A 12,476-nucleotide genomic window follows, 5' to 3' on the forward strand; every position below is an offset into this window, starting at 1 on the left:
TTTAATGTTTATAAAATCATTATATCATTTATTTAAATAATTAATTAAATATTTGTAATTATTTTATGCAATTTATCCAAAGTTAAATAAATATAATTTTATACCAAATTGTAGACTCTGCACTACTTCTAATCTAATACTTTAATCAAAGTTGTGGCGTTGATATGTGAACAGATTTAGCTTTGGTCAAAATAGTAGATTTGGGCGGGGGGAAATGCACCAAAATATTCAAGAACTTACTTTATTTATGTTCCTCTATTGGTTGACAGCTGGTCTCCTCTTCATTTGAAACTTAATTCCTGAATGAATAAAGAAAACGCGAACAAATGCAGCAGAAAACCAACTAAATTATTCTAAAGAGTTTTCATCTCCTTTTGAGCAGCGCTGCAGTTTTGTCTTCCGTTATCATCTTGGCTTTCTTAATTTATAGCAAAAGTTACACCTCCTCTCATCCCACGTGGACGCTGCTAGTTCTGAGACGCATTTCTGCATAATTGATGACATAAAAGATGTCAAGCGCGCTCCGTTTCCTCTTCGGATTATCCTGATAACGGTATCTGTGTCAACTGGTTCCGGTCAATCATTAACCCAAATAATAACATCTAATATGAGGCTGATATTCCATTACACAGAATGCAACAGTAAATGGAAAGGGTGGTAAAAAAGAGCTAAAAAATGGACTTCTGATTTTATGATATGATTGAACTTAGTAATTGAAGGAAGAAAAGCGTTTAGTTGCACTGAAAGTACTTTATATAGCCTACACAAAGGCAACAAAAGACACAAAAGCAATGTGCTTTGTCACTGATTTTATGATCTTTTGGAGAAACTCCTTTTACAAACGTTCTAGACTTTATGGCCTCGAGGTCTCAAGTTCACTTGAGTAAAGAAACGAGTGATCTTAATAGGAAACTTTTAACATGGTGTTCAATGCTTTACACAACCGTGAAATACGCCATAATCTGTCTATGCGCGCGCGCACACACGCACAGGTTTGTATAAAAACCTATCTTAAACAATTTGTTGGCTCATTACTGACTGACTGAGGTAATCATGGGTTTAGTTGGCAGAACTTTCTATTAAAAAGAGGGAGCGCCACTCATCTGTAGGCCTGTAAACGGGTGTCAGAACGGTTCAGATAATTCCTGGAATTAAACACAGCACTGAATATACGGTCCAAGATTAATGTTTTGCAGAAATTTCATGAGAACTTTATCTTATCGCGCCATATAAAGAGCTTTATTAAGAACATTGTATTAAAACTGGGATGCTCGCGTTCATTCGCAAAACCGTAAGAAACATACATTTACATATTGCCTACCAAATATTGATGAATAATCATTGTCTGGACAATATGAAAAACAAGAATCATCAGTGAGAGAAATGAGAATGAAATAAACATCCGAAGCCTTACACTAATGCGAATGATCCAGAAATATAGAGAGATCAGGGATGGTTGTAACATTTTTGACATTTCTGTCTGTATCTTGGAGTTATTTTAAGCCAGTGCGTTCAAAATGTGATTCAAACTAGTTACAAGTGTCTGCAATCAAATGTCGTTGCTGTTATCTTTATAACACAAACAGAAAATGCATGGTTTAGTTTCAAACACGAGGAGTGAAATGTTGCAATTCACCCCATAGTCTGGGTTAGTTGTAACATAGGCCTACCGCGGGGTGAGATGTAACATTATGCAACAAGGAATATGACAAAAAAAAAGTATTTTGAAATTTTTTTTCAACACTGACTTTTCAACATCATTGGTATGTGTTTGTGTGTTACATTAGCATCGTGATAAAACTGAATAACGTGCATGTGTGTGTGTGTGTGTGTGTTTAAGCATGTTTGCTCATGTCAGACATAATTGGCCAGAATATAATTGAACTTGAACATTTAGAGACACCCCTTAGTTTGCTTTTCTCTTCTAAGACGTGGAAATTCAAAGAAAAAATATAAATAATAATAATAATTAAAAAAAATTCTTAGAGTAAGTAATAACATATTTCATTGTTGTTACAACTAACGCAGAGTCTTGAAGACATGAAATATTAGCACTAACAACTTTCATGAAAAATACTTACACAGACACACACTAAACATAATTTAACGTTGATGAGTTTAACTACAAAGCAGAGATTGGCATCATAAAAACAAATGAAGAATAAAAAGTTACTTTTTTTACAAATCAAAATGAGTTTTTCTCCTCTAAAATCTGCTGTGTCTGCCACAGGGCTCTACTTCCTCACATGTGGAATAAGGACTAAACTGAGAATGTTTGAAGTGAATTAGGTGACTTTTAACTCGTTCCTTATTTGAGAAATTGGAAGTGTTACATCTGTCCCGTGTTACAACCATCCCCCGTCTCCCCTACAATTAGTTTATTCAAAAAATAGTAGGCTATTACATTTTGCTTTCCTTCTGAGTTTAGGACGAAAATGACGCGGACGTGCTTTCATGAGATTAACCACAAACAGACTAAATAACATATTTTTTGTTCAATAACATTTTCTTTTCTTTTCGATTGATTCACAGAAAGCAAACACATTCACAGACTGTAGCTGCTTCAAGGACAAGCGCGGAAAGCTTCGAGTACTTCTGATATTTAGGACAGAAATAACGGTGAGTTGGAGCAGGTTAAACTGTAGTTAAGGGAGCATTGCAGAGTCATTATTCACGTTCAAGAGCTTTCGTGTGTCAGTCAGTGTCAACATGCGATTGTGTTTCAGCGGGGTCACCTCTGATATAATGAGCACGATAAAGACTCACTGCTCACAGAACAATGCCAATGAATAAAACCTCCTCATTTTTTCTTTTCTTTTTAAAATTACTGCCAATAGAAATTACTTATTAACTCTGTGAAAGATAAAGTATGTTGGACCACGTGCTTAAAAAATGTGTATGCTACTGTAAATATATAAAGTGACTTTCAAAAAAAGACCTGTTAAGGTCCAATTTATTTGACTGAACTATTAATATTACACTGACATTTGGTTACATTTAAAAGCACGGAAACAAAAGTTCAAGTAAACAAAAGTGACAAAACAAAAACAAAAGTAGATAAGATCTAATTGTTTATATATGTATGTATATATATATATATATATATATATATATATATGTATATATATATATATGTGTGACATAATGGGAGAAAAATAATGCAGCAATAAATGCAATGGGTGGTCATTTTATTTTATTTTACTTTTCTCTGTTTTGTCATCTTCAGCAGCAATGACCACTTAAAATATGGCAGGCCACTTTTTTAGTGATAATTTGGTCATATTTGAGAGCACTGTCAACATGCATTGTTCCCATATAATTTTTTTATTTAATTACCTCTTGTAAAGCGAGATTTCCTAGAAAGTGTTTTGATGATCTGACGCAACTTCTTCCTGATAACAGAGCCAACAGTTGCACTTCTTTGCTTAGAAATGCTTCGATGGTTCAGATAATTGTTCATTTACGGAATGCTTTCACACTTTTAATAGGTTTCCAATGTCTCAGTACAAAACCAGAGGGAAATTAGAGAAAAAGGCGGTAGATACGCCCGTTCATCTCCAGTCTTCTTCTGTGAAAAGCAGACATGAAGAAAGAAGAGAAAAGGAAGCTGGAAGTCACATTGCATCCTCAAGTCTAAAAAGAAATGTTAGAGAAAAAAAGTCAATCGTCCCTTTAACTCCTCCCACATCAACCCATTCCCCGCCCACTTTCAGAAAACCTCCTCCTATAGAGCCTCTCTTTGACACGGAGCTCCGCCCCTTTGTGCTTTCCTCACACTGCAATGCCCTCTTCGCCTCACTGCGAGGACTCAAGGAGGAGGGGCTTCTCCTGGACTGCAGGTTAAAACACCTGGTGCTCGCCGCTGTCAGTCAAAAGGCAGAGGCGTGGCTGTTATCCAGAGAGGCGGGGCTTAAGGAAGTGGAGCTGGATGGAGGACGGGTGACTCCTGCAGGACTGAAGGCTGTACTGGACTTCAGCTACAGTGGAGAAGTGGACAGTGGAGAAACAGATGATGTTCTGGAAGCCTGTAGGTGTTTAGGGGCCGAAAGACTCGAGCTACTGTGTGGCAAAGACGCTGTGGTCAGCAGGAGCGAAGAGAGGGGGTCATACGAACACTGTGGGAGAGAAACATTTGCTGTGATGTCATCATACAGACAGACAGTGGAGACCGTTTCTCTGGTAACTACAAGATCTAAAAAATGCAAGCTAAATATAAATAATAGAAACAATGTTGCAATTAAAATAAATAGGTCATATACACAATTAAAATAAATTATTGTTTAATTCAGGTAAAGGGGGCATTTAAGCTTGATTGTACTGTGCTCAATAGGTTTACACTTTTAGAGCATAACAATGGTTCCTAATTAAAGGAACACTATTTCTCTAAATGATAAAATAGTTTTGGTTGAAACAGTATGACTAAAAGGGGTGTGTGTGTGTGTGTGGGGGGGGGGGCACACTTTTAAAACCTACTTTCAATATTATTATTTCAGTCCTTTTTCACCAGGTCATGTATCACTGCAATCTCTCGAAGTAAGCTATAACAATTTAAACTCAAATGAATGTTTCGTCATGTTTCATTTATTTGACAAATCATTTTGTATTGTAGTATGAATCAATAATGATTACACATTTTTTAGCATCTAAGCACATCTTGGCACTTTTCTGCATCAGTAAACTATATGACACATATATGAGCAATATCAGACGTGAGATATGGCTGTATATCGGCACGGCTGTGATTCGGCAGTAGATAACCAAAGCGTGCCGATATACAGCCATATCGTACGTCTATGAGTGTGATATTGCGTTTATACAACAGTTTGATGGCAGGAGTGTGTAAATATATAAGAAAAACAACAACGATGTGTCTTTTAAAACCCTCTTTTGCGCAGAACTACTTTCTTCCGCCACATATTCAAATCTCAGTTTGACAGTTTAACAGCTGAGCTCAAGATCTGTTACTAATTCAAAAACGTCACTTTAGAACTTTAGTAACGAAGGAAGGTTGAGTTGCTTCATTGAAAGCTTATTGTATCAGTTTATTAAAATATCACTGTATTCTATATAGTATTATGAGAGAGAGATGGACTGAGCGAGTGTGATTACCTGCATTCATTCTTCAGCTCAATCTCATATTCACAATAAAACATTAGTCTGAATGTCCGCTGAGGAAATCTTTGCCGTACTATCTTTCATCTGTTAAGGGTTATTTCCGATGACAACGCTCCTCACTGCATTTGTTGGCTGCATCTTACAAGTTGTTGTTAAAAGTAAAAATAACTTCTGTTTCAGTCTCTTTCAATATAAAAGTCTTTACCGCTGACTCGTAAAGCAGTCTCTTGTCGCCATCTAACGGCGGAAAAATGTCACTTTATTAACAAACCGCATATTTACCCAAAACGAATTATATCTCATGTTTAACCACTATAGAGAAATCAGAGCCAGCGGCAAATTCTCAAAATATCAAATTTTCAAATAGACATTATCTTTATTAACAAACATATCTGCATATTTGAAGTCAAAACAAGTACATTCTCACCTAAAAAATTGTTAACTACATTCTGTGACAAAAACAGTATTATTTATTATTTACTCGTGTGAAATAGCACAAGCAGAGTGATACAAGCGGTGAAATGATTGGAGCGCAGTTATTACTAGAATATTGCACTCCTCTCAGCCAATCAGATTTGAGGACCAGAAAGGACTGTTGTATAAAATGAAATGAGCCACACTTGGAGCAGTTTCACTCACTGCATTATTTGTTTATGTCTCTTCTGAATGTCCGCTGAGGAAATCTTTGCCGTACTATCTTTCATCTGTTAAGGGTTATTTCCGATGACAACGCTCCTCACTGCATTTGTTGGCTGCATCTTACAAGTTGTTGTTAAAAGTAAAAATAACTTCTGTTTCAGTCTCTTTCAATATAAAAGTCTTTACTGCTGACTCACTCATAAAAAACAGTCTCTTATCACCATCTAATGGCGGAACAATGTAGATCACCATCACAAACACACACTGTTTCCCAATACTAAATACTACTATTATGTAAATAAAATATTATTTATTGAATAATAAACAACAGCAGCCATCATACAAGTTGCTAGACAATTCAGTCAAAAGTACAAAGACAGCACTCTGATATACAGCATTGAAGTTACATAAAATATAACGTGATGAGATTTTGCCCTCAGCCAAAACATTTTGCTTTGCATTGATTAATGAGACCAAAGACTGCCTGTTAGAATTACCCAGAACTAATTATATCTCATATTTAACCACTATAGAGTCATCAGAGCCAGCGGCAAATTCCAGAAGATCTGGCCGAGGTGAGGCAGCTCTCGGTGGGTTCATGAGCGCTGAACGTCCGCTGACGCCCTGGAGCTCACATCTCCGAAGACATCGAAGCAAACTTCAAACTGCATATTTGAAGTCTAAACAAGTACATTATTGCCTAAAAAAAAACTCATAAAACTACATTCATTGTCACAAAAACTGTATTATTTTTAAATTACGGTGGATTTGGGAGTCATGACACTCGCTGTGAGAAATACGGCAAGCAGAGTGACACAAATGGTGAAATGGTTGGAGGAGTTCTGTTATCACTCTAATATCGCACTCTTATCAGCCAATCAGATTCGAGGACCAGAAAGAACTGTTGTATAAACGTATATAACACATCTAGGCACTTTTCTGCATCTGTAAATCATGACACATATACATACATAACAATGCAATGCAACCGCAATGCAAAAGAGTGACTTACATTTTCATTAACTGAAATAAAATAAAATATAAATATTAGATGTAAAAACTTAAACTGAAAGCTGAATAGAAATTACAAAAATGCAAATCTGTAAGCAAAGTCTGGATATTCTGGCCTTGGCTGAATCTTACAGTCTGGACTCTGGAGGATCTGGGCAGACGGGCAGAGGACTATGTTTTAGCCCACTTTTCAGAGGGTCGCGGAGGGGGAGAAGTTCAGCGATCTGCCCTGTGTTCAGCTGCAGCATCTGCTGGAGAGAGATGCGCTCAATGCAGACAGTGAGGTAAGCTCTGAAGAACAATAAAACTATTTATTAATTTATTAATAATAAATAATTACTAAATGAATAATGACTATAATGTACAAGACAAAATAGGGAGAAACTCAACCTAAAATTAAATTATATTTAAATAAATCAAATTAATATGTAAATAAAAAACTATAAAATAAATACAAATACATTTTATTAGTTTATTTTTAATAAACTAATAAATAAAAACAATTCAGGAAATAATATTTGTGGGAAGTAAAGCTGCTTTAAAAAAGTTCAAGAAATAAAAGACAGAAACTTAAACCAAAATTTTATTAATTTTAAATAAACAAATTAAATAAAAACAATTAAAGAAAAAAAATATTTGTGGGAATTAATATTGCTTATAAAAGTTCAATAAATGCCAAAAAACAAAGCCAAAAATAATTAATTGTAAATACAATTTAACTAATCAATCAGTAAATACATTTTAAAAATTATGTTTTTGGGGAAGTAATGGTGCTTAGAAAAGTAAACAAAAAAATTAAATAGTGAAATAATTTTTTTTTTTTTTCAAACGTGAAAAAAAAAATTAAGATACTCTATATGAAGTTTACCTCTAGTAACAGTAATTTTGATTGCATGTTTCATTAATGGGCTGCACCCTCTATAAACCCGCCTCACCTAGCCTACATCTCTGCGTCTTTCTAAGAAATTCTGGAACTTTGCTTTGATGCACTCTTCATGTTACTGTTTGTCTCCCTACAGTCGCTTATTTCAGGAAAAACATCCGCTAATTTAAACATGGCACAAATGTAAATGTCAAATGCACTGTTACTTTCTAATGCAGTGAATGACTGTCAGACAAAAATCATGCTTCTCGCTGCATCAGCATGAAAAGCGCAGCAGGGGGCAGCAGCTCATTCAGACTCTCTCTCTCTCTCTCTCTCTCTCTCTCTCTCTCTCTCTCGACAGCTGGCCGTGTTCAGAGCCTTGGTGAACTGGGTGAAGGATGATAAAGTCCAGAGACTCTCATCTCTCCCGACCGTGGACAATCACTCACTTCGTTTTCTGTAAAGCTCCATAATATCAATAAAATCTCTTCTAACAGGTGCAGGGCTGTAAACTGCTGCTTAGGAGCTCAGGAGGGAAAACAGCATTGAAAACTGTGAATAATCTCCTACATGGTGATCGGAGGATGACGGACTGCAAACCGCGCACTCCAAACCAGGTACATCACAGACAGCCGCCATCTCAATAGGAGCCACAGCTGAAAAATACAATTATTACACAAATAAAATCAATAAAAAAGGCAAAACAAACTAGATTGAATAGTTTGTAGACAAACTTTTGAAAAAGTTTTAAAAGCTTGCAGTCTGAAAGTTTTCAGTTTGAAGTAGTTTGAAAGTTAAAATAGTTTTAAATATTAAAGTTTGAATGTTTTCAAGGCAATACAGTCATCAGTATCAGAAAAACAGATAGGTATAAAACATATACGTAGGGTACCTGGGGTAGTTGCTGGGCTGTTTCTAGCATGACTAGCATGTTGCTAACATGTTTTTAGCATGATTAGCATGTTGCAAGCATGTTTATAACATGATTAGTAAGTTACTAGCATTTGTCTAGAATGATTAGCATGTTACTAGGGTGTTGTTAGCATAATTAGCAAGTTATTAACATGTTGCTAGCATGATTAACATGTTACTAGCATGGTGTTAGCATTTTGTTAAGATGATTAGCAAGTTACTAACATGTTTCTAACATGATTAGCATGTTACTAGCATGTTTCTAGCAAAATTAACAAGTTACTAGAATGGTGTTAACATTTTGTTAGCATGTCATTAACATGATTAGCAAGTTACTTGCATGTTGCTAGCATGATTCTAGCATGGCTAACATTTTTAACAAGTTGCTATCATGTTTCTAGCATGATTAGCAAGTTACTAGCATGTTGTTAGCATGATTAGCAAGTTACTAGCATTTTGTTAACATGATTAGCAAGTGAATACCATGTTGCTAGCATGATTATCATGTTACTAGCATGATGCTAGTATGGTTCTAACATTTTTAGCAAGTTGCTAGCATTTTGTTAGCATGATAAATAAGTTTACTAGCATGTTTCTAGCATGATTCAATCATGATTAACATGTTACTAGCATGATTCTAGCATGTTACTAGCATGGTGCTAACATGTTTATAGCATGTTTAACAAGTTGTTAGGATGTTTCTAACACGATTAGCAAGTTACTAGCATTTTGTTAGCATGATTAGCAAGTTACTAGTATGTTGTTAACATGATTAACATGGTACTAGCATTTTGTTAGCATGTTTCTAGCATGATTAGCAAGTTACTATCATGTTGTTAGCATGATTAGCAAGTTATTAGCATTTTGCTAGCATTATTCTAGCATGATTTACATTTTTCTAGCATGTTTAACAAGTTGCTAGCATGTTTCTAGCATGATTAGCACATTACTATCATGGTGTTAGCCTTTTTTTACATGATTAGCAAGTTACTAGCACGTTTCTAGAATGATTTGCATGTTACTAGCATGTTGTTAGCATGATTAACAAGTTACTAGCATTGTGTTAGCATGTTTCTAGCATGATTTGCAAGTTATTAGCATGTTGTTAACAGGTTTCTATGCTAATCCAGCTAAAACCAGTTGATTCAGTAAAAAACCAGCTAAAAACCAGCTAAGACCAGCCTGGCCTGCTAAAAAAGTGGCCAAAACCACTTTAAAACCAGCTTGGAAGATCAGCCAAAGCAGTCAATCAGGTTAGGCTGGTTTTCACAGTTTTTTTCAGTAGGGAGTTGTTAAGCTTTGCTATAGCAATAGACAGCTTAAATACACCATACTTCTTATTGTATAAAAGTTTTCACCCCCTCAATGAAAATATATGGGATATTAGGTGGTTTTGATTTTTTTTTAGTTTTTACGAAAACCGTAAGCCGGATTAGTTAGAAAAGATATAGCAACCCGAGTCAGACCAGTCTGAAGATCTGACCCGAGTTTGGTGGTTGTAGCTTTAAAAGTCTAGGAGGAGATACATTTACGTGTCTCACACGGCTCCGGGGGGTGATTCCTGTAGCGAATCGATGCGTTTTTGTAAGAAAAATAACCATATTTAAAACGTAATAATCAATTTAATCTAGCTTGCACTCACTGTTGTACATGGAAGCAGCTCCGGGCGGAAGACGTAGGATGTCGGCGTTGCGCATGCGCCGCTCAGAAGTGACAAACGAGGAAGCGCAGGGGAGAGATCAAAACAAAAGAACGGTCACGAATTAGAAGTACAAAACGAGGATTTGTAAAGAAGAATGTCAGAGAATTTCGATATAAGCCAAGAGGAGACTGGTTTTCCTTTGCTAAAGTAAGGAAACTTTGCTGCCTTTGCTCCTGTAAACAAACGTTGGTTTTCACGAGACTCACCGGCACAATGCGCAACGCCGACCTCATATGTCATCCTCCTGGAGCTGCTTCCGTGTACAACTGTTGGCACAAGCTAGATTAAAGTGATTATTACGTTTTGAAAATGGATATTTTTCTTACAAAAACGCATCGATTCGCTACAGGAGGCCTTTGTTAATGCCCCGGAGCCGTGTGAGGCACTTTTTATTATGGATGGATGCGCTTTATTTCACTTCTTTTGGACTGATGCACTGCAACACCCGCTGACTGCCATTAAACAGCTTGGAAGATCAAAGACAATTTTTTATTTAACTCTGATTGGATTCATCTGAAAAAAGGAAGTCATATATGCCTAGGATAGCTTGATGGTGAGTAAATAATGGGCTAATTTTCGGCCGTGCTGCTGAGTGGTTTGTGATTGTAGCTCCGTGTAGCTTCGCTTTTCTGTTGAATCTCTATCTTACTATCACTCTCTGTTGTATAAATTGATAAAATATAACTTAATTCCCACCATATTTCTGATATTATCTATCAAACTAATCTGATTAACCCTTTAACGCATACGATCACACCGGTGTGATCAGTCTTGGCCGGTCCCTGAAGCGTACGATCACACCGGTGTGATTAGAACTTTCAGTGCGTCACGTCATCAACTGCTGAATTTAAATCTGCTTTCGCGCTTTGGCTGGCACGAGCCAGATCGGGTGCGCTGAGCACTTGTCATATTATCACAAAAATATTCAGTGTTTTCAACCATATAATGCTTATTTTAGGTTTCACACATTTAAATACACATAAGTACTAGCAAAACCATACATTTACAATAATGATCCTTACAAATTTAATCTGACTACATGTTTTTATTGATATCATATACAGATTGTGTAGGTAACTATAAAGTTTACTCTGCTCTTCTCCCAGTTTACCGGAGACCTACTTTAACGTGTTTCGGGAGGAGAAGATGAATTTGCGTGTTGTAAATTCCACAGCTCGGATTCAGCGCGAACTAACATGGCGGCGACCATCACCCGGTATAGATCAACTAACACGGTCGTTATAAAAGTGCCCACATGCTTGCACATATTTCAGAATCGGAATATCAGGTATTTCATAATATAGGGAGCATGTTTGTGAATATTTTGAATAAAACAGGAAAGGCTCATTAGTAGAGACTGGACAGACAGATAATTCAGAATCGGGTCCATTGACAGTGACTGGACGGACAGACAGTTCATAGTTAAATGCATTGGCTGGAACAGGACTGGCAGATAGTTCACAATCAAGGGCAGAGGCTGAAGTAGACAGTTCAGTGACAGAAACTGGCAAGTACGACACCTCAAAACTACACTCAACAGCAGAATCCAGACAGATAGACAGTTCAAAATCAGATGGATTAACAGAAACTGAACTGGGAGTCACTTCAGTGACTGAAACTAAACAGACATTAATAGAATCTGCACAGACAGATGGTTCAACATCAGACTCATGGAGAGAAAAGGGACTGGCATATGATTCAGGAACAGATTCATTAGCAAGATTTAGACAGACAGACAGTTTATTAATGGTCTCTGGGCTCGTGACAGGGCTAGCAGGGCAGACAAAAGGTTTGTTAATGGCCCCTATGGCCATAACAGGGCTAACAGAGCAGGGAAAAGGTGCATTTAAGGCCTCGTCGTAACAGACTGGGCTGAGAGCTCCCAAGGAAATCCCATGGCTGAATCGGGGCAAAAATAAAGTCCATGTACTGTCTCTGTGGTTGTTACAGGCATGGTTGGGAGTTCTAAGATGGCCTCTTTGGCCAACTCAGAGCAGGACATGAGTTCATAAATGTCCTCCTTGACCGGTTCAGAGCAGGACAAAAGTCATAAATGGCCTCCATAGCCGTAATAGGACAGGCAGATAGTTCACAGACGGCCTCCATGACAGGACAGGCAGATAGTTCACAGACGGCCTCCATGACAGGACAGGCAGAGAGTTCACAGGTGGCCTCCATAGCCGTGACAGGACAGGCAGAACGTTCACAGACGGCCTCCATAGCCATGACAGG

At 37.0% G+C, this 12,476-nt stretch overlaps 1 protein-coding gene and 1 pseudogene across 1 annotated transcript in view; one reads left to right on the forward strand and one right to left on the reverse strand.

Annotated features, from left to right (window-relative positions):
* Window positions 1-272, reverse strand: part of slc12a10.1 (solute carrier family 12 member 10, tandem duplicate 1) — a 13,389-nt gene extending 13,117 nt beyond the window's left edge. Inside the window, exon 1 of the mRNA XM_016511287.1 lies at window positions 241-272. The gene's annotated coding sequence lies outside the window, so the exon portion shown is untranslated. The remainder of the gene's footprint in view (window positions 1-240) is intronic.
* Window positions 273-3,495: 3,223 nt separating this feature from the next.
* The window catches only part of LOC107707276 (kelch-like ECH-associated protein 1), a 17,085-nt pseudogene continuing 8,104 nt past the window's right edge, over window positions 3,496-12,476 (forward strand).

This window comes from Sinocyclocheilus rhinocerous, unplaced genomic scaffold (genome assembly GCF_001515625.1).
Source record: "Sinocyclocheilus rhinocerous isolate Xijiao unplaced genomic scaffold, SAMN03320098_v1.1 scaffold114, whole genome shotgun sequence".
In the NCBI taxonomy this organism is placed as follows: domain Eukaryota; kingdom Metazoa; phylum Chordata; class Actinopteri; order Cypriniformes; family Cyprinidae; genus Sinocyclocheilus; species Sinocyclocheilus rhinocerous.